General features: G+C 52.6%; 17 non-coding genes across 17 annotated transcripts; 12 read left to right on the forward strand and 5 right to left on the reverse strand.

Moving 5' to 3' along the window:
- Positions 1–257: 257 nt before the first annotated feature.
- Positions 258–331, forward strand: TRNAN-AUU (transfer RNA asparagine (anticodon AUU)). The gene has a single exon. It is a non-coding gene; the product is annotated as a tRNA-Asn (tRNA).
- Positions 332–727: 396 nt separating this feature from the next.
- TRNAG-GCC (transfer RNA glycine (anticodon GCC)) lies at positions 728–798 on the reverse strand. Its single transcript has one exon. It is a non-coding gene; the product is annotated as a tRNA-Gly (tRNA).
- A 1,703-nt stretch (positions 799–2,501) lies between these two features.
- TRNAN-GUU (transfer RNA asparagine (anticodon GUU)) lies at positions 2,502–2,575 on the forward strand. Its single transcript has one exon. It is a non-coding gene; the product is annotated as a tRNA-Asn (tRNA).
- A 253-nt stretch (positions 2,576–2,828) lies between these two features.
- TRNAW-CCA (transfer RNA tryptophan (anticodon CCA)) lies at positions 2,829–2,900 on the forward strand. Its single transcript has one exon. It is a non-coding gene; the product is annotated as a tRNA-Trp (tRNA).
- A 2,315-nt stretch (positions 2,901–5,215) lies between these two features.
- On the reverse strand, positions 5,216–5,286 carry TRNAG-GCC (transfer RNA glycine (anticodon GCC)). Its single transcript has one exon. It is a non-coding gene; the product is annotated as a tRNA-Gly (tRNA).
- A 2,033-nt stretch (positions 5,287–7,319) lies between these two features.
- TRNAW-CCA (transfer RNA tryptophan (anticodon CCA)) lies at positions 7,320–7,391 on the forward strand. Its single transcript has one exon. It is a non-coding gene; the product is annotated as a tRNA-Trp (tRNA).
- Positions 7,392–9,239: 1,848 nt separating this feature from the next.
- On the forward strand, positions 9,240–9,313 carry TRNAN-GUU (transfer RNA asparagine (anticodon GUU)). The gene has a single exon. It is a non-coding gene; the product is annotated as a tRNA-Asn (tRNA).
- Positions 9,314–9,566: 253 nt separating this feature from the next.
- TRNAW-CCA (transfer RNA tryptophan (anticodon CCA)) lies at positions 9,567–9,638 on the forward strand. The gene has a single exon. It is a non-coding gene; the product is annotated as a tRNA-Trp (tRNA).
- A 1,845-nt stretch (positions 9,639–11,483) lies between these two features.
- Positions 11,484–11,557, forward strand: TRNAN-GUU (transfer RNA asparagine (anticodon GUU)). The gene has a single exon. It is a non-coding gene; the product is annotated as a tRNA-Asn (tRNA).
- Positions 11,558–11,810: 253 nt separating this feature from the next.
- TRNAW-CCA (transfer RNA tryptophan (anticodon CCA)) lies at positions 11,811–11,882 on the forward strand. The gene has a single exon. It is a non-coding gene; the product is annotated as a tRNA-Trp (tRNA).
- Positions 11,883–14,197: 2,315 nt separating this feature from the next.
- On the reverse strand, positions 14,198–14,268 carry TRNAG-GCC (transfer RNA glycine (anticodon GCC)). The gene has a single exon. It is a non-coding gene; the product is annotated as a tRNA-Gly (tRNA).
- Positions 14,269–16,441: 2,173 nt separating this feature from the next.
- On the reverse strand, positions 16,442–16,512 carry TRNAG-GCC (transfer RNA glycine (anticodon GCC)). Its single transcript has one exon. It is a non-coding gene; the product is annotated as a tRNA-Gly (tRNA).
- A 2,030-nt stretch (positions 16,513–18,542) lies between these two features.
- On the forward strand, positions 18,543–18,614 carry TRNAW-CCA (transfer RNA tryptophan (anticodon CCA)). The gene has a single exon. It is a non-coding gene; the product is annotated as a tRNA-Trp (tRNA).
- A 2,172-nt stretch (positions 18,615–20,786) lies between these two features.
- Positions 20,787–20,858, forward strand: TRNAW-CCA (transfer RNA tryptophan (anticodon CCA)). The gene has a single exon. It is a non-coding gene; the product is annotated as a tRNA-Trp (tRNA).
- Positions 20,859–20,929: 71 nt separating this feature from the next.
- Positions 20,930–21,000, reverse strand: TRNAG-GCC (transfer RNA glycine (anticodon GCC)). The gene has a single exon. It is a non-coding gene; the product is annotated as a tRNA-Gly (tRNA).
- Positions 21,001–22,703: 1,703 nt separating this feature from the next.
- TRNAN-GUU (transfer RNA asparagine (anticodon GUU)) lies at positions 22,704–22,777 on the forward strand. Its single transcript has one exon. It is a non-coding gene; the product is annotated as a tRNA-Asn (tRNA).
- A 253-nt stretch (positions 22,778–23,030) lies between these two features.
- Positions 23,031–23,102, forward strand: TRNAW-CCA (transfer RNA tryptophan (anticodon CCA)). The gene has a single exon. It is a non-coding gene; the product is annotated as a tRNA-Trp (tRNA).
- The last annotated feature ends 2,799 nt before the right edge of the window (positions 23,103–25,901 follow it).

Below are 25,901 nucleotides of genomic sequence, written 5' to 3' on the forward strand. Positions count from 1 at the left end.
AGTGGGGCTCAATGAGCTGCTCATGTCTGACATGGACACCTAAGCAGTGCTGGATTCACAACCTGAAAGCCTGCAAAGGAAAGTGTGCCCGGCAGAAGATAAGCTGCCTGGCAACTCAGAACCTTCTTCTAAGAGAAGTAAGACATGTCACAATGGAGTCTAAGCCTACCTGTCTTATGCCAGGACCTTAGAGCTGCAGGCAGGAGCACAAAGGTAAAAACATATATTGAGTCCCAACACGCTCACTGCGGTGGTTGGTCTCTGTGGCGCAATCGGTTAGCGCGTTCGGCTATTTACCGAAAAGTTGGTGGTTCAAGCCCACCCAGGGACGTATGCTTTTGCCGACATCAAGTCCAGAATTAAAACACAGCTGTCTGGCATTGCTCTTAGAGCTCTCGCTTTGCCTGCGTGACATGCTCTATCTCAACATTTCTATCTTCTCTCATCTCTTCACCTCTAGTCATTTCCACCAATAGGACTGGAAACGGGCCACCAAGCCTTCTACTTTAACCACAGGCGTACTGAGGGCCAATACAAGGCACAGAAGCATTTCTTGATCCGGGGCTGAGAACTGCATGCACAGGGACCTCGTGGCGCAACAGTAGCGCGTCTGACTCCAGATCCGAAGGTTGCGTGTTCAAATCACGTCGGGGTCACTCTTTGACATTTTTTTGCCCACCAAGTCTATATCTCTGACTTCTAAAGCAAAGCCAAAAGAAGGGCGCTTTGCATTGGCCGGGAATCGAACCCGGGCCTCCCGCGTGGCAGGCGAGAATTCTACCACTGAACCACCAATGCTTCACTTACATAGGCTGAGCAGAGAGCCCTGCCGTAGACAGTAGTGATGAGGCCCATGCATCCGCATGGGACACCTATGAACAAAGTTTGCATGGCAAGCCTTGGACTGCCAAACGTTCACATGCTGATGGCAAGAATCAGATGCAGGAGACTGAAACTATGAATGTTTCTGCTTTTGCTAAGGACAGTGGTTTGGGGCCAGTGTTGTGCTTGACAGAGCACGACATCAGCCTGCTCTCTGGCTGCTCCCGGGAGAAGTGGCTGACAGAAAGCACCCTCCAGACCACCAGCAATCTTGTGTTTCACAACATGCCACTGTCACTGGACTTTCCTTCTGGGAAAGCCTAGTCACTGACCTGGCCAGATTCCCTGTCCTCCCCAAAATCCTGGGGAGAAACGGGCAGAGTTCTGCGCCCTGCGCCCTCTTTCGCGTCCCTAACGCGCTCCCAATGCGCCCTACAGCCCTGGTCGGGCACAGCCCTGGTCGGGCTCATACCACTGGGGCCTCTGCCGAGGAAGAGCCCCGGAAGCCTAGGGCCAGGCCTATTGCACAGGCATCTTAGACCAGGCCATTCCGGGATTGCTGTGTTTCACGTCCTGCCCTTCAACACTCCTGGGAGGGCTTTCCCTGAGAACCCTCATGTCTCTCCCCTCCCAGGAGGCTGTGGTTCTATGCAAAATAGGGGGTGCACCACGGGCCGTCCCCTTTCCTCTCTCTCGCCAATATCTTTCACCAAAGCTGAGCCCTGCAGGTAAATGTATCTATCTGGCTGAGGGGCCAGGGAGGGCCTTTGCCTGCAGTCTTACAAGCCAGAGTGCAGAGAAGGCAGCAGCTCTGGGACCGGGACTCTGCTCAAAGACATATCTAACATGCCACAGTGGAGCTGAGATGGGCAAGACACGTGTCTCACAGGCTGGCAGCACACCAAGACAGTGGCAGGAAACTATGCTAACAAGGAAAGAGAAAAGTCACGTGTCTCGTGGCCTTCCCACCATTAGACAGTAGTCTGCGCAAGAAAACATCCAACAGTGACAGGACAACCAAGCAAATGACAAACGCCGTGCTGAATAAAGTCATCTTACATGACATTTCGTACAAAGGCCCAGATCATGGGGATGATCGCGCAGAAGCAGCAAGTATCAGAGCCACCGAACCTGAGGTGAGTTACACGAGGAGAAAGGGCGACATGGGGACAGGGGCTAGGGGCTCAGGGAACAGCTACCACAATGCAACCTCGGGTGTGGGGATGCCACTCATTGCGGGTACTGCCCTGGGATTTCCTTTTAGAAAGAATCGCTGGTTAAAGTGTAGTGCACAAAAAACCCAACTCCTCGATTACACTATTAGATAACATCCTTTAACTGCCCCACCCACCCTGTGTGAGTCTCACCCACTTCCCGCCTGCTCCCTCTAGTCTGAGAGTTGTATCTCCACAAAAAACACACAGTGGGGCTCAATGAGCTGCTCATGTCTGACATGGACACCTAAGCAGTGCTGGATTCACAACCTGAAAGCCTGCAAAGGAAAGTGTGCCCGGCAGAAGATAAGCTGCCTGGCAACTCAGAACCTTCTTCTAAGAGAAGTAAGACATGTCACAATGGAGTCTAAGCCTACCTGTCTTATGCCAGGACCTTAGAGCTGCAGGCAGGAGCACAAAGGTAAAAACATATATTGAGTCCCAACACGCTCACTGCGGTGGTTGGTCTCTGTGGCGCAATCGGTTAGCGCGTTCGGCTGTTAACCGAAAGGTTGGTGGTTCAAGCCCACCCAGGGACGTATGCTTTTGCCTACATCAAGTCCTGAATTAAAATACAGCTGTCTGGCTTTGCTCTTAGAGCTCTCGCTTTGCCTGCGTGACATGCTCTATCTCAACATTTCTATCTTCTCTCATCTTTTCACCTCTAGTCATTTCCACCAATAGGACTGGAAACGGGACACCAAGCCTTCTACTTTAACCACAGGCGTACTGAGGGCCAATAAAAGGCACAGAAGCATTTCTTGATCGGGGGCTGAGAACTGCATGCACAGGGACCTCGTGGCGCAACGGTAGCGCGTCTGACTCCAGATCAGAAGGTTGCGTGTTCAAATCACGTCGGGGTCACTCTTTGACATTTTTTTGCCCACCAAGTCTATATCTCTGACTTCTAAAGCAAAGCCAAAAGAAGGGCGCTTTGCATTGGCCAGGAATCGAACCCGGGCCTCCCGCGTGGCAGGCGAGAAGTCTACCACTGAACCACCAATGCTTCACTTACATAGGCTGAGCAGAGAGCCCTGCCGTAGACAGTAGTGATGAGGCCCATGCATTCGCATGGGACACCTATGAACAAAGTTTGCATGGCAAGCCTTGGACTGCCAAACGTTCACATGCTGATGGCAGGAATCAGATGCAGGAGACTGAAACTATGAATGTTTCTGCTTTTGCTAAGGACAGTGGTTTGGGGCCAGTGTTGTGCTTGACAGAGCACGACATCAGCCTGCTCTCTGGCTGCTCCCGGGAGAAGTGGCTGACAGAAAGCACCCTCCAGACCACCAGCAATCTTGTGTTTCACAACATGCCACTGTCACTGGACTTTCCTTCTGGGAAAGCCTAGTCACTGACCTGGCCAGATTCCCTGTCCTCCCCAAAATCCTGGGGAGAAACGGTCAGAGTTCTGCGCCCTGCGCCCTCTTTCGCGTCCCTAACGCGCTCCCAATGCGCCCTACAGCCTTGGTCGGGCACAGCCCTGGTCGGGCTCATACCACTGGGGCCTCTGCCGAGGAAGAGCCCCGGAAGCCTAGGGCCAGGCCTATTGCACAGGCATCTTAGACCAGGCCATTCCGGGATTGCTGTGTTTCACGTCCTGCCCTTCAACACTCCTGGGAGGGCTTTCCCTGAGAACCCTCATGTCTCTCCCCTCCCAGGAGGCTGTGGTTCTATGCAAAATAGGGGGTGCACCACGGGCCGTCCCCTTCCCTCTCTCTCGCCAATATCTTTCACCAAAGCTGAGCCCTGCAGGTAAATGTATCTATCTGGCTGAGGGGCCAGGGAGGGCCTTTGCCTGCAGTCTTACAAGCCAGAGTGCAGAGAAGGCAGCAGCTCTGGGACCGGGACTCTGCTCAAAGACATATCTAACATGCCACAGTGGAGCTGAGATGGGCAAGACACGTGTCTCACAGGCTGGCAGCACACCAAGACAGTGGCAGGAAACTATGCTAACAAGGAAAGAGAAAAGTCACGTGTCTCGTGGCCTTCCCACCATTAGACAGTAGTCTGCGCAAGAAAACATCCAACAGTGACAGGACAACCAAGCAAATGACAAACGCCGTGCTGAATAAAGTCATCTTACATGACATTTCGTACAAAGGCCCAGATCATGGGGATGATCGCGCAGAAGCAGCAAGTATCAGAGCCACCGAACCTGAGGTGAGTTACACGAGGAGAAAGGGCGACATGGGGACAGGGGCTAGGGGCTCAGGGAACAGCTACCACAATGCAACCTCGGGTGTGGGGATGCCACTCATTGCGGGTACTGCCCTGGGATTTCCTTTTAGAAAGAATCGCTGGTTAAAGTGTAGTGCACAAAAAACCCAACTCCTCGATTACACTATTAGATAACATCCTTTAACTGCCCCACCCACCCTGTGTGAGTCTCACCCACTTCCCGCCTGCTCCCTCTAGTCTGAGAGTTGTATCTCCACAAAAAACACACAGTGGGGCTCAATGAGCTGCTCATGTCTGACATGGACACCTAAGCAGTGCTGGATTCACAACCTGAAAGCCTGCAAAGGAAAGTGTGCCCAGCAGAAGATAAGCTGCCTGGCAACTCAGAACCTTCTTCTAAGAGAAGTAAGACATGTCACAATGGAGTCTAAGCCTACCTGTCTTATGCCAGGACCTTAGAGCTGCAGGCAGGAGCACAAAGGTAAAAACATATATTGAGCCCCAACACGCTCACTGCGGTGGTTGGTCTCTGTGGCGCAATCGGTTAGCGCGTTCGGCTGTTAACCAAAAGGTTGGTGGTTCAAGCCCACCCAGGGACGTATGCTTTTGCCTACATCAAGTCCTGAATTAAAACACAGCTGTCTGGCTTTGCTCTTAGAGCTCTCGCTTTGCCTGCGTGACATGCTCTATCTCAACATTTCTATCTTCTCTCATCTCTTCACCTCTAGTCATTTCCACCAATAGGACTGGAAACGGGCCACCAAGCCTTCTACTTTAACCACAGGCGTACTGAGGGCCAATAAAAGGCACAGAAGCATTTCTTGATCCGGGGCTGAGAACTGCATGCACAGGGACCTCGTGGCGAAACGATAGCGCGTCTGACTCCAGATCAGAAGGTTGCGTGTTCAAATCACGTCGGGGTCACTCTTTGACATTTTTTTCCCCACCAAGTCTATATCTCTGACTTCTAAAGCAAAGCCAAAAGAAGGGCGCTTTGCATTGGCCGGGAATCGAACCCGGGCCTCCCGCGTGGCAGGCGAGAATTCTACCACTGAACCACCAATGCTTCACTTACATAGGCTGAGCAGAGAGCCCTGCCGTAGACAGTAGTGATGAGGCCCATGCATTCGCATGGGACACCTATGAACAAAGTTTGCATGGCAAGCCTTGGACTGCCAAACGTTCACATGCTGATGGCAGGAATCAGATGCAGGAGACTGAAACTATGAATGTTTCTGCTTTTGCTAAGGACAGTGGTTTGGGGCCAGTGTTGTGCTTGACAGAGCACGACATCAGCCTGCTCTCTGGCTGCTTCCGGGAGAAGTGGCTGACAGAAAGCACCCTCCAGACCACCAGCAATCTTGTGTTTCACAACATGCCACTGTCACTGGACTTTCCTTCTGGGAAAGCCTAGTCACTGACCTGGCCAGATTCCCTGTCCTCCCCAAAATCCTGGGGAGAAACGGGCAGAGTTCTGCGCCCTGCGCCCTCTTTCGCGTCCCTAACGCGCTCCCAACGCGCCCTACAGCCCTGGTCGGGCACAGCCCTGGTCGGGCTCATACCACTGGGGCCTCTGCCGAGGAAGAGCCCCGGAGGCCTAGGGCCAGGCCTATTGCACAGGCATCTTAGACAAGGCCATTCCGGGATTGCTGTGTTTCACGTCCTGCCCTTCAACACTCCTGGGAGGGCTTTCCCTGAGAACCCTCATGTCTCTGCCCTCCCAGGAGGCTGTGGTTCTATGCAAAATAGGGGGTGCACCACGGGCCGTCCCCTTTCCTCTCTCTCGCCAATATCTTTCACCAAAGCTGAGCCCTGCAGGTAAATGTATCTATCTGGCTGAGGGGCCAGGGAGGGCCTTTGCCTGCAGTCTTACAAGCCAGAGTGCAGAGAAGGCAGCAGCTCTGGGACCGGGACTCTGCTCAAAGACATATCTAACATGCCACAGTGGAGCTGAGATGGGCAAGACACGTGTCTCACAGGCAGGCAGCACAACAAGACAGTGGCAGGAAACTATGCTAACAAGGAAAGAGAAAAGTCACGTGTCTCGTGGCCTTCCCACCATTAGACAGTAGTCTGCGCACGAAAACATCCAACAGTGACAGGACAACCAAGCAAATGACAAACGCCGTGCTGAATAAAGTCATCTTACATGACATTTCGTACAAAGGCCCAGATCATGGGGATGATCGCGCAGCAAAAGCAGCAAGTATCAGAGCCACCGAACCTGGGGTGAGTTACACGAGGAGAAAGGGCGACATGGGGACAGGGGCTATGGGCTCAGGGAACAGCTACCACAATGCAACCTCGGGTGTGGGGATGCCACTCATTGCGGGTACTGCCCTGGGATTTCCTTTTTGAAAGAATCGCTGGTTAAAGTGTAGTGCACAAAAAACCCAACTCCTCGATTACACTATTAGATAACATCCTTTAACTGCCCCAACCACCCTGTGTGAGTCTCACCCACTTCCCGCCTGCTCCCTCTAGTCTGAGAGTTGTATCTCCACAAAAAACACACAGTGGGGCTCAATGAGCTGCTCATGTCTGACATGGACACCTAAGCAGTGCTGGATTCACAACCTGAAAGCCTGCAAAGGAAAGTGTGCCCGGCAGAAGATAAGCTGCCTGGCAACTCAGAACCTTCTTCTAAGAGAAGTAAGACATGTCACAATGGAGTCTAAGCCTACCTGTCTTATGCCAGGACCTTAGAGCTGCAGGCAGGAGCACAAAGGTAAAAACATATATTGAGTCCCAACACGCTCACTGCGGTGGTTGGTCTCTGTGGGGCAATCGGTTAGCAGATTCAGCTGTTAACCGAAAGGTTGGTGGTTCAAGCCCACCCAGGGACGTATGCTTTTGCCTACATCAAGTCCTGAATTAAAACAGAGCTGTCTGGCTTTGCTCTTAGAGCTCTCGCTTTGCCTGCGTGACATGCTCTATCTCAACATTTCTATCTTCTCTCATCTCTTCACCTCTAGTCATTTCCACCAATAGGACTGGAAACGGGCCACCAAGCCTTCTACTTTAACCACAGGCGTACTGAGGGCCAATAAAAGGCACAGAAGCATTTCTTGATCCGGGGCTGAGAACTGCATGCACAGGGACCTCGTGGCGCAACGGTAGCGCGTCTGACTCCAGATCAGAAGGTTGCGTGTTCAAATCACGTCGGGGTCACTCTTTGACATTTTTTTCCCCACCAAGTCTATATCTCTGACTTCTAAAGCAAAGCCAAAAGAAGGGCGCTTTGCATTGGCCGGGAATCGAACCCAGGCCTCCCACGTGGCAGGCGAGAATTCTACCACTGAACCACCAATGCTTCACTTACATAGGCTGAGCAGAGAGCCCTGCCGTAGACAGTAGTGATGAGGCCCATGCATTCGCATGGGACACCTATGAACAAAGTTTGCATGGCAAGCCTTGGACTGCCAAACGTTCACATGCTGATGGCAGGAATCAGATGCAGGAGACTGAAACTATGAATGTTTCTGCTTTTGCTAAGGACAGTGGTTTGGGGCCAGTGTTGTGCTTGACAGAGCACGACATCAGCCTGCTCTCTGGCTGCTCCCGGGAGAAGTGGCTGACAGAAAGCACCCTCCAGACCACCAGCAATCTTGTGTTTCACAACATGCCACTGTCACTGGACTTTCCTTCTGGGAAAGCCTAGTCACTGACCTGGCCAGATTCCCTGTCCTCCCCAAAATCCTGGGGAGAAACGGGCAGAGTTCTGCGCCCTGCGCCCTCTTTCGCGTCCCTAATGCGCTCCCAACGCGCCCTACAGCCCTGGTCGGGCACAGCCCTGGTCGGGCTCATACCACTGGGGCCTCTGCCGAGGAAGAGCCCCGGAAGCCTAGGGCCAGGCCTATTGCACAGGCATCTTAGACCAGGCCATTCCCGGATTGCTGTGTTTCACGTCCTGCCCTTCAACACTCCTGGTAGGGCTTTCCCTGAGAACCCTCATGTCTCTGCCCTCCCAGGAGGCTGTGGTTCTATGCAAAATAGGGGGTGCACCACGGGCCGTCCCCTTTCCTCTCTCTCGCCAATATCTTTCACCAAAACTGAGCCCTGCAGGTAAATGTATCTATCTGGCTGAGGGGCCAGGGAGGGCCTTTGCCTGCAGTCTTACAAGCCAGAGTGCAGAGAAGGCAGCAGCTCTGGGACCGGGACTCTGCTCAAAGACATATCTAACATGCCACAGTGGAGCTGAGATGGGCAAGACACGTGTCTCACAGGCTGGCAGCACACCAAGACAGTGGCAGGAAACTATGCTAACAAGGAAAGAGAAAAGTCACGTGTCTCGTGGCCTTCCCACCATTAGACAGTAGTCTGCGCAAGAAAACATCCAACAGTGACAGGACAACCAAGCAAATGACAAACGCCGTGCTGAATAAAGTCATCTTACATGACATTTCGTACAAAGGCCCAGATCATGGGGATGATCGCGCAGCAGAAGCAGCAAGTATCAGAGCCACCGAACCTGGGGTGAATTACACGAGGAGAAAGGGCGACATGGGGACAGGGGCTATGGGCTCAGGGAACAGCTACCACAATGCAACCTCGGGTGTGGGTATGCCACTCATTGCGGGTACTGCCCTGGGATTTCCTTTTAGAAAGAATCGCTGGTTAAAGTGTAGTGCACAAAAAACCCAACTCCTCGATTACACTATTAGATAACATCCTTTAACTGCCCCACCCACCCTGTGTGAGTCTCACCCACTTCCCGCCTGCTCCCTCTAGCCTGAGAGTTGTATCTCCACAAAAAACACACAGTGGGGCTCAATGAGCTGCTCATGTCTGACATGGACACCTAAGCAGTGCTGGATTCACAACCTGAAAGCCTGCAAAGGAAAGTGTGCCCGGCAGAAGATAAGCTGCCTGGCAACTCAGAACCTTCTTCTAAGAGAAGTAAGACATGTCACAATGGAGTCTAAGCCTACCTGTCTTATGCCAGGACCTTAGAGCTGCAGGCAGGAGCACAAAGGTAAAAACATATATTGAGTCCCAACACGCTCACTGTGGTGGTTGGTCTCTGTGGCGCAATCGGTTAGCGCGTTCGGCTGTTAACCGAAAGGTTGGTGGTTCAAGCCCACCCAGGGACGTATGCTTTTGCCTACATCAAGTCCTGAATTAAAACACAGCTGTCTGGCTTTGCTCTTAGAGCTCTCGCTTTGCCTGCGTGACATGCTCTATCTCAACATTTCTATCTTCTCTCATCTCTTCACCTCTAGTCATTTCCACCAATAGGACTGGAAACGGGCCACCAAGCCTTCTACTTTAACCACAGGCGTACTGAGGGCCAATAAAAGGCACAGAAGCATTTCTTGATCCGGGGCTGAGAACTGCATGCACAGGGACCTCGTGGCGCAACGGTAGCGCGTCTGACTCCAGATCAGAAGGTTGCGTGTTCAAATCACGTCGGGGTCACTCTTTGACATTTTTTTGCCCACCAAGTCTATATCTCTGACTTCTAAAGCAAAGCCAAAAGAAGGGCGCTTTGCACTGGCCGGGAATCGAACCCGGGCCTCCCGCGTGGCAGGCGAGAATTCTACCACTGAACCACCAATGCTTCACTTACATAGGCTGAGCAGAGAGCCCTGCCGTAGACAGTAGTGATGAGGCCCATGCATTCGCATGGGACACCTATGAACAAAGTTTGCATGGCAAGCCTTGGACTGCCAAACGTTCACATGCTGATGGCAAGAATCAGATGCAGGAGACTGAAACTATGAATGTTTCTGCTTTTGCTAAGGACAGTGGTTTGGGGCCAGTGTTGTGCTTGACAGAGCACGACATCAGCCTGCTCTCTGGCTGCTCCCGGGAGAAGTGGCTGACAGAAAGCACCCTCCAGACCACCAGCAATCTTGTGTTTCACAACATGCCACTGTCACTGGACTTTCCTTCTGGGAAAGCCTAGTCACTGACCTGGCCAGATTCCCTGTCCTCCCCAAAATCCTGGGGAGAAACAGGCAGAGTTCTGCGCCCTGCGCCCTCTTTCGCGTCCCTAACGCGCTCCCAATGCGCCCTACAGCCCTGGTCGGGCACAGCCCTGGTCGGGCTCATACCACTGGGGCCTCTGCCGAGGAAGAGCCCCGGAAGCCTAGGGCCAGGCCTATTGCACAGGCATCTTAGACCAGGCCATTCCGGGATTGCTGTGTTTCACGTCCTGCCCTTCAACACTCCTGGGAGGGCTTTCCCTGAGAACCCTCATGTCTCTCCCCTCCCAGGAGGCTGTGGTTCTATGCAAAATAGGGGGTGCACCACGGGCCGTCCCCTTTCCTCTCTCTCGCCAATATCTTTCACCAAAGCTGAGCCCTGCAGGTAAATGTATCTATCTGGCTGAGGGGCCAGGGAGGGCCTTTGCCTGCAGTCTTACAAGCCAGAGTGCAGAGAAGGCAGCAGCTCTGGGACCGGGACTCTGCTCAAAGACATATCTAACATGCCACAGTGGAGCTGAGATGGGCAAGACACGTGTCTCACAGGCTGGCAGCACACCAAGACAGTGGCAGGAAACTATGCTAACAAGGAAAGAGAAAAGTCACGTGTCTCGTGGCCTTCCCACCATTAGACAGTAGTCTGCGCAAGAAAACATCCAACAGTGACAGGACAACCAAGCAAATGACAAACGCCGTGCTGAATAAAGTCATCTTACATGACATTTCGTACAAAGGCCCAGATCATGGGGATGATCGCGCAGAAGCAGCAAGTATCAGAGCCACCGAACCTGAGGTGAGTTACACGAGGAGAAAGGGCGACATGGGGACAGGGGCTAGGGGCTCAGGGAACAGCTACCACAATGCAACCTCGGGTGTGGGGATGCCACTCATTGCGGGTACTGCCCTGGGATTTCCTTTTAGAAAGAATCGCTGGTTAAAGTGTAGTGCACAAAAAACCCAACTCCTCGATTACACTATTAGATAACATCCTTTAACTGCCCCACCCACCCTGTGTGAGTCTCACCCACTTCCCGCCTGCTCCCTCTAGTCTGAGAGTTGTATCTCCACAAAAAACACACAGTGGGGCTCAATGAGCTGCTCATGTCTGACATGGACACCTAAGCAGTGCTGGATTCACAACCTGAAAGCCTGCAAAGGAAAGTGTGCCCGGCAGAAGATAAGCTGCCTGGCAACTCAGAACCTTCTTCTAAGAGAAGTAAGACATGTCACAATGGAGTCTAAGCCTACCTGTCTTATGTCAGGACCTTAGAGCTGCAGGCAGGAGCACAAAGGTAAAAACATATATTGAGTCCCAACACGCTCACTGCGGTGGTTGGTCTCTGTGGCGCAATCGGTTAGCGCGTTCGGCTGTTAACCGAAAGGTTGGTGGTTCAAGCCCACCCAGGGACGTATGCTTTTGCCTACATCAAGTCCTGAATTAAAATACAGCTGTCTGGCTTTGCTCTTAGAGCTCTCGCTTTGCCTGCGTGACATGCTCTATCTCAACATTTCTATCTTCTCTCATCTCTTCACCTCTAGTCATTTCCACCAATAGGACTGGAAACGGGACACCAAGCCTTCTACTTTAACCACAGGCGTACTGAGGGCCAATAAAAGGCACAGAAGCATTTCTTGATCGGGGGCTGAGAACTGCATGCACAGGGACCTCGTGGCGCAACGGTAGCGCGTCTGACTCCAGATCAGAAGGTTGCGTGTTCAAATCACGTCGGGGTCACTCTTTGACATTTTTTTGCCCACCAAGTCTATATCTCTGACTTCTAAAGCAAAGCCAAAAGAAGGGCGCTTTGCATTGGCCGGGAATCGAACCCGGGCCTCCCGCGTGGCAGGCGAGAAGTCTACCACAGAACCACCAATGCTTCACTTACATAGGCTGAGCAGAGAGCCCTGCCGTAGACAGTAGTGATGAGGCCCATGCATTCGCATGGGACACCTATGAACAAAGTTTGCATGGCAAGCCTTGGACTGCCAAACGTTCACATGCTGATGGCAGGAATCAGATGCAGGAGACTGAAACTATGAATGTTTCTGATTTTGCTAAGGACAGTGGTTTGGGGCCAGTGTTGTGCTTGACAGAGCACGACATCAGCCTGCTCTCTGGCTGCTCCCGGGAGAAGTGGCTGACAGAAAGCACCCTCCAGACCACCAGCAATCTTGTGTTTCACAACATGCCACTGTCACTGGACTTTCCTTCTGGGAAAGCCTAGTCACTGACCTGGCCAGATTCCCTGTCCTCCCCAAAATCCTGGGGAGAAACGGTCAGAGTTCTGCGCCCTGCGCCCTCTTTCGCGTCCCTAACGCGCTCCCAATGCGCCCTACAGCCTTGGTCGGGCACAGCCCTGGTCGGGCTCATACCACTGGGGCCTCTGCCGAGGAAGAGCCCCGGAAGCCTAGGGCCAGGCCTATTGCACAGGCATCTTAGACCAGGCCATTCCGGGATTGCTGTGTTTCACGTCCTGCCCTTCAACACTCCTGGGAGGGCTTTCCCTGAGAACCCTCATGTCTCTCCCCTCCCAGGAGGCTGTGGTTCTATGCAAAATAGGGGGTGCACCACGGGCCGTCCCCTTCCCTCTCTCTCGCCAATATCTTTCACCAAAGCTGAGCCCTGCAGGTAAATGTATCTATCTGGCTGAGGGGCCAGGGAGGGCCTTTGCCTGCAGTCTTACAAGCCAGAGTGCAGAGAAGGCAGCAGCTCTGGGACCGGGACTCTGCTCAAAGACATATCTAACATGCCACAGTGGAGCTGAGATGGGCAAGACACGTGTCTCACAGGCTGGCAGCACACCAAGACAGTGGCAGGAAACTATGCTAACAAGGAAAGAGAAAAGTCACGTGTCTCGTGGCCTTCCCACCATTAGACAGTAGTCTGCGCAAGAAAACATCCAACAGTGACAGGACAACCAAGCAAATGACAAACGCCGTGCTGAATAAAGTCATCTTACATGACATTTCGTACAAAGGCCCAGATCATGGGGATGATCGCGCAGAAGCAGCAAGTATCAGAGCCACCGAACCTGAGGTGAGTTACACGAGGAGAAAGGGCGACATGGGGACAGGGGCTAGGGGCTCAGGGAACAGCTACCACAATGCAACCTCGGGTGTGGGGATGCCACTCATTGCGGGTACTGCCCTGGGATTTCCTTTTAGAAAGAATCGCTGGTTAAAGTGTAGTGCACAAAAAACCCAACTCCTCGATTACACTATTAGATAACATCCTTTAACTGCCCCACCCACCCTGTGTGAGTTTCACCCACTTCCCGCCTGCTCCCTCTAGTCTGAGAGTTGTATCTCCACAAAAAACACACAGTGGGGCTCAATGAGCTGCTCATGTCTGACATGGACACCTAAGCAGTGCTGGATTCACAACCTGAAAGCCTGCAAAGGAAAGTGTGCCCAGCAGAAGATAAGCTGCCTGGCAACTCAGAACCTTCTTCTAAGAGAAGTAAGACATGTCACAATGGAGTCTAAGCCTACCTGTCTTATGCCAGGACCTTAGAGCTGCAGGCAGGAGCACAAAGGTAAAAACATATATTGAGTCCCAACACGCTCACTGCGGTGGTTGGTCTCTGTGGCGCAATCGGTTAGCGCGTTCTGCTGTTAACCAAAAGGTTGGTGGTTCAAGCCCACCCAGGGACGTATGCTTTTGCCTACATCAAGTCCTGAATTAAAACACAGCTGTCTGGCTTTGCTCTTAGAGCTCTCGCTTTGCCTGCGTGACATGCTCTATCTCAACATTTCTATCTTCTCTCATCTCTTCACCTCTAGTCATTTCCACCAATAGGACTGGAAACGGGCCACCAAGCCTTCTACTTTAACCACAGGCGTACTGAGGGCCAATAAAAGGCACAGAAGCATTTCTTGATCCGGGGCTGAGAACTGCATGCACAGGGACCTCGTGGCGAAACGGTAGCGCGTCTGACTCCAGATCAGAAGGTTGCGTGTTCAAATCACGTCGGGGTCACTCTTTGACATTTTTTTCCCCACCAAGTCTATATCTCTGACTTCTAAAGCAAAGCCAAAAGAAGGGCGCTTTGCATTGGCCGGGAATCGAACCCGGGCCTCCCGCGTGGCAGGCGAGAATTCTACCACTGAACCACCAATGCTTCACTTACATAGGCTGAGCAGAGAGCCCTGCCGTAGACAGTAGTGATGAGGCCCATGCATTCGCATGGGACACCTATGAACAAAGTTTGCATGGCAAGCCTTGGACTGCCAAACGTTCACATGCTGATGGCAGGAATCAGATGCAGGAGACTGAAACTATGAATGTTTCTGCTTTTGCTAAGGACAGTGGTTTGGGGCCAGTGTTGTGCTTGACAGAGCACGACATCAGCCTGCTCTCTGGCTGCTCCCGGGAGAAGTGGCTGACAGAAAGCACCCTCCAGACCACCAGCAATCTTGTGTTTCACAACATGCCACTGTCACTGGACTTTCCTTCTGGGAAAGACTAGTCACTGACCTGGCCAGATTCCCTGTCCTCCCCAAAATCCTGGGGAGAAACGGGCAGAGTTCTGCGCCCTGCGCCCTCTTTCGCGTCCCTAACGCGCTCCCAACGCGCCCTACAGCCCTGGTCGGGCACAGCCCTGGTCGGGCTCATACCACTGGGGCCTCTGCCGAGGAAGAGCCCCGGAGGCCTAGGGCCAGGCCTATTGCACAGGCATCTTAGACAAGGCCATTCCGGGATTGCTGTGTTTCACGTCCTGCCCTTCAACACTCCTGGGAGGGCTTTCCCTGAGAACCCTCATGTCTCTGCCCTCCCAGGAGGCTGTGGTTCTATGCAAAATAGGGGGTGCACCACGGGCCGTCCCCTTTCCTCTCTCTCGCCAATATCTTTCACCAAAGCTGAGCCCTGCAGGTAAATGTATCTATCTGGCTGAGGGGCCAGGGAGGGCCTTTGCCTGCAGTCTTACAAGCCAGAGTGCAGAGAAGGCAGCAGCTCTGGGACCGGGACTCTGCTCAAAGACATATCTAACATGCCACAGTGGAGCTGAGATGGGCAAGACACGTGTCTCACAGGCAGGCAGCACAACAAGACAGTGGCAGGAAACTATGCTAACAAGGAAAGAGAAAAGTCACGTGTCTCGTGGCCTTCCCACCATTAGACAGTAGTCTGCGCAAGAAAACATCCAACAGTGACAGGACAACCAAGCAAATGACAAACGCCGTGCTGAATAAAGTCATCTTACATGACATTTCGTATAAAGGCCCAGATCATGGGGATGATCGCGCAGAAGCAGCAAGTATCAGAGCCACCGAACCTGAGGTGAGTTACACGAGGAGAAAGGGCGACATGGGGACAGGGGCTAGGGGCTCAGGGAACAGCTACCACAATGCAACCTCGGGTGTGGGGATGCCACTCATTGCGGGTACTGCCCTGGGATTTCCTTTTAGAAAGAATCGCTGGTTAAAGTGTAGTGCACAAAAAACACAACTCCTCGATTACACTATTAGATAACATCCTTTAACTGCCCCACCCACCCTGTGTGAGTCTCACCCACTTCCCGCCTGCTCCCTCTAGTCTGAGAGTTGTATCTCCACAAAAAACACTCAGTGGGGCTCAATGAGCTGCTCATGTGTGACATGGACACCTAAGCAGTGCTGGATTCACAACCTGAAAGCCTGCAAAGGAAAGTGTGCCCGGCAGAAGATAAGCTGCCTGGCAACTCAGAACCTTCTTCTAAGAGAAGTAAGACATGTCACAATGGAGTCTAAGCCTACCTGTCTTATGCCAGGACCTTAGAGCTGCAGGCAGGAGCACAAAGGTAAAAACATATATTGAGTCCCAACACGCTCACTGGGGTGGTTGGTCTCTGTGGCGCAATCGGTTAGTGCGTTCGGCTGTTAACCGAAAAGTTGGTGGTTCAAGCCCACCCAGGGACGTATGCTTTTGCCTACATCAAGTCCTGAATTAAAACACAGCTGTCTGGCTTTGCTCTTAGAGCTCTCGCTTTGCCTGCGTGACATGCTCTATCTCAACATTTCTATCTTCTCTCATCTCTTCACCTCTAGTCATTTCCACCAATAGGACTGGAAACGGGCCACCAAGCCTTCTACTTTAACCACAGGCGTACTGAGGGCCAATAAAAGGCACAGAAGCATTTCTTGATCCGGGGCTGAGAACTGCATGCACAGGGACCTCGTGGCACAACGGTAGCGCGTCTGACTCCAGATCAGAAGGTTGCGTGTTCAAATCACGTCGGGGTCACTCTTTGACATTTTTTTGCCCACCAAGTCTATATCTCTGACTTCTAAAGCAAAGCCAAAAGAAGGGCGCTTTGCATTGGCCGGGAATCGAACCCGGGCCTCCCGCGTGGCAGGCGAGAATTCTACCACTGAACCACCAATGCTTCACTTACATAGGCTGAGCAGAGAGCCCTGCCGTAGACAGTAGTGATGAGGCCCATGCATTCGCATGGGACACCTATGAACAAAGTTTGCATGGCAAGCCTTGGACTGCCAAACGTTCACATGCTGATGGCAGGAATCAGATGCAGGAGACTGAAACTATGAATGTTTCTGCTTTTGCTAAGGACAGTGGTTTGGGGCCAGTGTTGTGCTTGACAGAGCACGACATCAGCCTGCTCTCTGGCTGCTCCCGGGAGAAGTGGCTGACAGAAAGCACCCTCCAGACCACCAGCAATCTTGTGTTTCACAACATGCCACTGTCACTGGACTTTCCTTCTGGGAAAGCCTAGTCACTGACCTGGCCAGATTCCCTGTCCTCCCCAAAATCCTGGGGAGAAACGGGCAGAGTTCTGCGCCCTGCGCCCTCTTTCGCGTCCCTAACGCGCTCCCAATGCGCCCTACAGCCCTGGTCGGGCACAGCCCTGGTCGGGCTCATACCACTGGGGCCTCTGCCGAAGAAGAGCCCCGGAAGCCTAGGGCCAGGCCTATTGCACAGGCATCTTAGACCAGGCCATTCCGGGATTGCTGTGTTTCACATCCTGCCCTTCAACACTCCTGGGAGGGCTTTCCCTGAGAACCCTCATGTCTCTCCCCTCCCAGGAGGCTGTGGTTCTATGCAAAATAGGGGGTGCACCACGGGCCGTCCCCTTTCCTCTCTCTCGCCAATATCTTTCACCAAAGCTGAGCCCTGCAGGTAAATGTATCTATCTGGCTGAGGGGCCAGGGAGGGCCTTTGCCTGCAGTCTTACAAGCCAGAGTGCAGAGAAGGCAGCAGCTCTGGGACCGGGACTCTGCTCAAAGACATATCTAACATGCCACAGTGGAGCTGAGATGGGCAAGACACGTGTCTCACAGGCTGGCAGCACACCAAGACAGTGGCAGGAAACTATGCTAACAAGGAAAGAGAAAAGTCACGTGTCTCGTGGCCTTCCCACCATTAGACAGTAGTCTGCGCAAGAAAACATCCAACAGTGACAGGACAACCAAGCAAATGACAAACGCCGTGCTGAATAAAGTCATCTTACATGACATTTCGTACAAAGGCCCAGATCATGGGGATGATCGCGCAGAAGCAGCAAGTATCAGAGCCACCGAACCTGAGGTGAGTTACACGAGGAGAAAGGGCGACATGGGGACAGGGGCTAGGGGCTCAGGGAACAGCTACCACAATGCAACCTCGGGTGTGGGGATGCCACTCATTGCGGGTACTGCCCTGGGATTTCCTTTTAGAAAGAATCGCTGGTTAAAGTGTAGTGCACAAAAAACCCAACTCCTCGATTACACTATTAGATAACATCCTTTAACTGCCCCACCCACCCTGTGTGAGTCTCACCCACTTCCCGCCTGCTCCCTCTAGTCTGAGAGTTGTATCTCCACAAAAAACACACAGTGGGGCTCAATGAGCTGCTCATGTCTGACATGGACACCTAAGCAGTGCTGGATTCACAACCTGAAAGCCTGCAAAGGAAAGTGTGCCCGGCAGAAGATAAGCTGCCTGGCAACTCAGAACCTTCTTCTAAGAGAAGTAAGACATGTCACAATGGAGTCTAAGCCTACCTGTCTTATGCCAGGACCTTAGAGCTGCAGGCAGGAGCACAAAGGTAAAAACATATATTGAGTCCCAACACGCTCACTGCGGTGGTTGGTCTCTGTGGCGCAATCGGTTAGAGCGTTCGGCTGTTAACCGAAAGGTTGGTGGTTCAACCCCACCCAGGGACGAATGCTTTTGCCTACATCAAGTCCTGAATTAAAACACAGCTGTCTGGCTTTGCTCTTAGAGCTCTCGCTTTGCCTGCGTGACATGCTCTATCTCAACATTTCTATCTTCTCTCATTTCTTCACCTCTAGTCATTTCCACCAATAGGACTGGAAACGGGCCACCAAGCCTTCTACTTTAACCACAGGCGTACTGAGGGCCAATAAAAGGCACAGAAGCATTTCTTGATCCGGGGCTGAGAACTGCATGCACAGGGACCTCGTGGCGCAACGGTAGCGCGTCTGACTCCAGATCAGAAGGTTGCGTGTTCAAATCACGTCGGGGTCACTCTTTGACATTTTTTTCCCCACCAAGTCTATATCTCTGACTTCTAAAGCAAAGCCAAAAGAAGGGCGCTTTGCATTGGACGGGAATCGAACCCGGGCCTCCCGCGTGGCAGGTGAGAATTCTACCACTGAACCACCAATGCTTCACTTACATAGGCTGAGCAGAGAGCCCTGCCGTAGACAGTAGTGATGAGGCCCATGCATTCGCATGGGACACCTATGAACAAAGTTTGCATGGCAAGCCTTGGACTGCCAAACGTTCACATGCTGATGGCAGGAATCAGATGCAGGAGACTGAAACTATGAATGTTTCTGCTTTTGCTAAGGACAGTGGTTTGGGGCCAGTGTTGTGCTTGACAGAGCACGACATCAGCCTGCTCTCTGGCTGCTCCCGGGAGAAGTGGCTGACAGAAAGCACCCTCCAGACCACCAGCAATCTTGTGTTTCACAACATGCCACTGTCACTGGACTTTCCTTCTGGGAAAGCCTAGTCACTGACCTGGCCAGATTCCCTGTCCTCCCCAAAATCCTGGGGAGAAACGGTCAGAGTTCTGCGCCCTGCGCCCTCTTTCGCGTCCCTAACGCGCTCCCAATGCGCCCTACAGCCCTGGTCGGGCACAGCCCTGGTCGGGCTCATACCACTGGGGCCTCTGCCGAGGAAGAGCCCCGGAAGCCTAGGGCCAGGCCTATTGCACAGGCATCTTAGACCAGGCCATTCCGGGATTGCTGTGTTTCACGTCCTGCCCTTCAACACTCCTGGGAGGGCTTTCCCTGAGAACCCTCATGTCTCTCCCCTCCCAGGAGGCTGTGGTTCTATGCAAAATAGGGGGTGCACCACGGGCCGTCCCCTTTCCTCTCTCTCGCCAATATCTTTCACCAAAGCTGAGCCCTGCAGGTAAATGTATCTATCTGGCTGAGGGGCCAGGGAGGGCCTTTGCCTGCAGTCTTACAAGCCAGAGTGCAGAGAAGGCAGCAGCTCTGGGACCGGGACTCTGCTCAAAGACATATCTAACATGCCACAGTGGAGCTGAGATGGGCAAGACACGTGTCTCACAGGCTGGCAGCACACCAAGACAGTGGCAGGAAACTATGCTAACAAGGAAAGAGAAAAGTCACGTGTCTCGTGGCCTTCCCACCATTAGACAGTAGTCTGCGCAAGAAAACATCCAACAGTGACAGGACAACCAAGCAAATGACAAACGCCGTGCTGAATAAAGTCATCTTACATGACATTTCGTACAAAGGCCCAGATCATGGGGATGATCGCGCAGAAGCAGCAAGTATCAGAGCCACCGAACCTGAGGTGAGTTACACGAGGAGAAAGGGCGACATGGGGACAGGGGCTAGGGGCTCAGGGAACAGCTACCACAATGCAACCTCGGGTGTGGGGATGCCACTCATTGCGGGTACTGCCCTGGGATTTCCTTTTAGAAAGAATCGCTGGTTAAAGTGTAGTGCACAAAAAACCCAACTCCTCGATTACACTATTAGATAACATCCTTTAACTGCCCCACCCACCCTGTGTGAGTCTCACCCACTTCCCGCCTGCTCCCTCTAGTCTGAGAGTTGTATCTCCACAAAAAACACACAGTGGGGCTCAATGAGCTGCTCATGTCTGACATGGACACCTAAGCAGTGCTGGATTCACAACCTGAAAGCCTGCAAAGGAAAGTGTGCCCGGCAGAAGATAAGCTGCCTGGCAACTCAGAACCTTCTTCTAAGAGAAGTAAGACATGTCACAATGGAGTCTAAGCCTACCTGTCTTATGCCAGGACCTTAGAGCTGCAGGCAGGAGCACAAAGGTAAAAACATATATTGAGTCCCAACACGCTCACTGGGGTGGTTGGTCTCTGTGGCGCAATCGGTTAGCGCGTTCGGCTGTTAACCGAAAAGTTGGTGGTTCAAGCCCACCCAGGGACGTATGCTTTTGCCTACATCAAGTCCTGAATTAAAACACAGCTGTCTGGCTTTGCTCTTAGAGCTCTCGCTTTGCCTGCGTGACATGCTCTATCTCAACATTTCTATCTTCTCTCATCTCTTCACCTCTAGTCATTTCCACCAATAGGACTGGAAACGGGCCACCAAGCCTTCTACTTTAACCACAGGCGTACTGAGGGCCAATAAAAGGCACAGAAGCATTTCTTGATCCGGGGCTGAGAACTGCATGCACAGGGACCTCGTGGCGCAATGGTAGCGCGTCTGACTCCAGATCAGAAGGTTGCGTGTTCAAATCACGTCGGGGTCACTCTTTGACATTTTTTTGCCCACCAAGTCTATATCTCTGACTTCTAAAGCAAAGCCAAAAGAAGGGCGCTTTGCATTGGCCGGGAATCGAACCCGGGCCTCCCGCGTGGCAGGCGAGAATTCTACCACTGAACCACCAATGCTTCACTTACATAGGCTGAGCAGAGAGCCCTGCCGTAGACAGTAGTGATGAGGCCCATGCATTCGCATGGGACACCTATGAACAAAGTTTGCATGGCAAGCCTTGGACTGCCAAACGTTCACATGCTGATGGCAGGAATCAGATGCAGGAGACTGAAACTATGAATGTTTCTGCTTTTGCTAAGGACAGTGGTTTGGGGCCAGTGTTGTGCTTGACAGAGCACGACATCAGCCTGCTCTCTGGCTGCTCCCGGGAGAAGTGGCTGACAGAAAGCACCCTCCAGACCACCAGCAATCTTGTGTTTCACAACATGCCACTGTCACTGGACTTTCCTTCTGGGAAAGCCTAGTCACTGACCTGGCCAGATTCCCTGTCCTCCCCAAAATCCTGGGGAGAAACGGGCAGAGTTCTGCGCCCTGCGCCCTCTTTCGCGTCCCTAACGCGCTCCCAATGCGCCCTACAGCCCTGGTCGGGCACAGCCCTGGTCGGGCTCATACCACTGGGGCCTCTGCCGAAGAAGAGCCCCGGAAGCCTAGGGCCAGGCCTATTGCACAGGCATCTTAGACCAGGCCATTCCGGGATTGCTGTGTTTCACATCCTGCCCTTCAACACTCCTGGGAGGGCTTTCCCTGAGAACCCTCATGTCTCTCCCCTCCCAGGAGGCTGTGGTTCTATGCAAAATAGGGGGTGCACCACGGGCCGTCCCCTTTCCTCTCTCTCGCCAATATCTTTCACCAAAGCTGAGCCCTGCAGGTAAATGTATCTATCTGGCTGAGGGGCCAGGGAGGGCCTTTGCCTGCAGTCTTACAAGCCAGAGTGCAGAGAAGGCAGCAGCTCTGGGACCGGGACTCTGCTCAAAGACATATCTAACATGCCACAGTGGAGCTGAGATGGGCAAGACACGTGTCTCACAGGCTGGCAGCACACCAAGACAGTGGCAGGAAACTATGCTAACAAGGAAAGAGAAAAGTCACGTGTCTCGTGGCCTTCCCACCATTAGACAGTAGTCTGCGCAAGAAAACATCCAACAGTGACAGGACAACCAAGCAAATGACAAACGCCGTGCTGAATAAAGTCATCTTACATGACATTTCGTACAAAGGCCCAGATCATGGGGATGATCGCGCAGAAGCAGCAAGTATCAGAGCCACCGAACCTGAGGTGAGTTACACGAGGAGAAAGGGCGACATGGGGACAGGGGCTAGGGGCTCAGGGAACAGCTACCACAATGCAACCTCGGGTGTGGGGATGCCACTCATTGCGGGTACTGCCCTGGGATTTCCTTTTAGAAAGAATCGCTGGTTAAAGTGTAGTGCACAAAAAACCCAACTCCTCGATTACACTATTAGATAACATCCTTTAACTGCCCCACCCACCCTGTGTGAGTCTCACCCACTTCCCGCCTGCTCCCTCTAGTCTGAGAGTTGTATCTCCACAAAAAACACACAGTGGGGCTCAATGAGCTGCTCATGTCTGACATGGACACCTAAGCAGTGCTGGATTCACAACCTGAAAGCCTGCAAAGGAAAGTGTGCCCGGCAGAAGATAAGCTGCCTGGCAACTCAGAACCTTCTTCTAAGAGAAGTAAGACATGTCACAATGGAGTCTAAGCCTACCTGTCTTATGCCAGGACCTTAGAGCTGCAGGCAGGAGCACAAAGGTAAAAACATATATTGAGTCCCAACACGCTCACTGCGGTGGTTGGTCTCTGTGGCGCAATTGGTTAGCGCGTTCGGCTGTTAACCGAAAGGTTGGTGGTTCAACCCCACCCAGGGACGTATGCTTTTGCCTACATCAAGTCCTGAATTAAAACACAGCTGTCTGGCTTTGCTCTTAGAGCTCTCGCTTTGCCTGCGTGACATGCTCTATCTCAACATTTCTATCTTCTCTCATTTCTTCACCTCTAGTCATTTCCACCAATAGGACTGGAAACGGGCCACCAAGCCTTCTACTTTAACCACAGGCGTACTGAGGGCCAATAAAAGGCACAGAAGCATTTCTTGATCCGGGGCTGAGAACTGCATGCACAGGGACCTCGTGGCGCAACGGTAGCGCGTCTGACTCCAGATCAGAAGGTTGCGTGTTCAAATCACGTCGGGGTCACTCTTTGACATTTTTTTCCCCACCAAGTCTATATCTCTGACTTCTAAAGCAAAGCCAAAAGAAGGGCGCTTTGCATTGGACGGGAATCGAACCCGGGCCTCCCGCGTGGCAGGTGAGAATTCTACCACTGAACCACCAATGCTTCACTTACATAGGCTGAGCAGAGAGCCCTGCCGTAGACAGTAGTGATGAGGCCCATGCATTCGCATGGGACACCTATGAACAAAGTTTGCATGGCAAGCCTTGGACTGCCAAACGTTCACATGCTGATGGCAGGAATCAGATGCAGGAGACTGAAACTATGAATGTTTCTGCTTTTGCTAAGGACAGTGGTTTGGGGCCAGTGTTGTGCTTGACAGAGCACGACATCAGCCTGCTCTCTGGCTGCTCCCGGGAGAAGTGGCTGACAGAAAGCACCCTCCAGACCACCAGCAATCTTGTGTTTCACAACATGCCACTGTCACTGGACTTTCCTTCTGGGAAAGCCTAGTCACTGACCTGGCCAGATTCCCTGTCCTCCCCAAAATCCTGGGGAGAAACGGTCAGAGTTCTGCGCCCTGCGCCCTCTTTCGCGTCCCTAACGCGCTCCCAATGCGCCCTACAGCCCTGGTCGGGCACAGCCCTGGTCGGGCTCATACCACTGGGGCCTCTGCCGAGGAAGAGCCCCGGAAGCCTAGGGCCAGGCCTATTGCACAGGCATCTTAGACCAGGCCATTCCGGGATTGCTGTGTTTCACGTCCTGCCCTTCAACACTCCCGGGAGGGCTTTCCCTGAGAACCCTCATGTCTCTCCCCTCCCAGGAGGCTGTGGTTCTATGCAAAATAGGGGGTGCACCACGGGCCGTCCCCTTTCCTCTCTCTCGCCAATATCTTTCACCAAAGCTGAGCCCTGCAGGTAAATGTATCTATCTGGCTGAGGGGCCAGGGAGGGCCTTTGCCTGCAGTCTTACAAGCCAGAGTGCAGAGAAGGCAGCAGCTCTGGGACCGGGACTCTGCTCAAAGACATATCTAACATGCCACAGTGGAGCTGAGATGGGCAAGACACGTGTCTCACAGGCTGGCAGCACACCAAGACAGTGGCAGGAAACTATGCTAACAAGGAAAGAGAAAAGTCACGTGTCTCGTGGCCTTCCCACCATTAGACAGTAGTCTGCGCAAGAAAACATCCAACAGTGACAGGACAACCAAGCAAATGACAAACGCCGTGCTGAATAAAGTCATCTTACATGACATTTCGTACAAAGGCCCAGATCATGGGGATGATCGCGCAGAAGCAGCAAGTATCAGAGCCACCGAACCTGAGGTGAGTTACACGAGGAGAAAGGGCGACATGGGGACAGGGGCTAGGGGCTCAGGGAACAGCTACCACAATGCAACCTCGGGTGTGGGGATGCCACTCATTGCGGGTACTGCCCTGGGATTTCCTTTTAGAAAGAATCGCTGGTTAAAGTGTAGTGCACAAAAAACCCAACTCCTCGATTACACTATTAGATAACATCCTTTAACTGCCCCACCCACCCTGTGTGAGTCTCACCCACTTCCCGCCTGCTCCCTCTAGTCTGAGAGTTGTATCTCCACAAAAAACACACAGTGGGGCTCAATGAGCTGCTCATGTCTGACATGGACACCTAAGCAGTGCTGGATTCACAACCTGAAAGCCTGCAAAGGAAAGTGTGCCCGGCAGAAGATAAGCTGCCTGGCAACTCAGAACCTTCTTCTAAGAGAAGTAAGACATGTCACAATGGAGTCTAAGCCTACCTGTCTTATGCCAGGACCTTAGAGCTGCAGGCAGGAGCACAAAGGTAAAAACATATATTGAGTCCCAACACGCTCACTGTGGTGGTTGGTCTCTGTGGCGCAATCGGTTAGTGCGTTCGGCTGTTAACCGAAAGGTTGGTGGTTCAACCCCACCCAGGGACGTATGCTTTTGCCTACATCAAGTCCTGAATTAAAACACAGCTGTCTGGCTTTGCTCTTAGAGCTCTCGCTTTGCCTGCGTGACATGCTCTATCTCAACATTTCTATCTTCTCTCATTTCTTCACCTCTAGTCATTTCCACCAATAGGACTGGAAACGGGCCACCAAGCCTTCTACTTTAACCACAGGCGTACTGAGGGCTAATAAAAGGCACAGAAGCATTTCTTGATCCGGGGCTGAGAACTGCATGCACAGGGACCTCGTGGCGCGACGGTAGCGCGTCTGACTCCAGATCAGAAGGTTGCGTGTTCAAATCACGTCGGGGTCACTCTTTGACATTTTTTTCCCCACCAAGTCTATATCTCTGACTTCTAAAGCAAAGCCAAAAGAAGGGCGCTTTGCATTGGACGGGAATCGAACCCGGGCCTCCCGCGTGGCAGGTGAGAATTCTACCACTGAACCACCAATGCTTCACTTACATAGGCTGAGCAGAGAGCCCTGCCGTAGACAGTAGTGATGAGGCCCATGCATTCGCATGGGACACCTATGAACAAAGTTTGCATGGCAAGCCTTGGACTGCCAAACGTTCACATGCTGATGGCAGGAATCAGATGCAGGAGACTGAAACTATGAATGTTTCTGCTTTTGCTAAGGACAGTGGTTTGGGGCCAGTGTTGTGCTTGACAGAGCACGACATCAGCCTGCTCTCTGGCTGCTCCCGGGAGAAGTGGCTGACAGAAAGCACCCTCCAGACCACCAGCAATCTTGTGTTTCACAACATGCCACTGTCACTGGACTTTCCTTCTGGGAAAGCCTAGTCACTGACCTGGCCAGATTCCCTGTCCTCCCCAAAATCCTGGGGAGAAACGGTCAGAGTTCTGCG

Source organism: Pleurodeles waltl, chromosome 4_1 (genome assembly GCF_031143425.1).
Source record: "Pleurodeles waltl isolate 20211129_DDA chromosome 4_1, aPleWal1.hap1.20221129, whole genome shotgun sequence".
NCBI classification, from domain to species: domain Eukaryota; kingdom Metazoa; phylum Chordata; class Amphibia; order Caudata; family Salamandridae; genus Pleurodeles; species Pleurodeles waltl.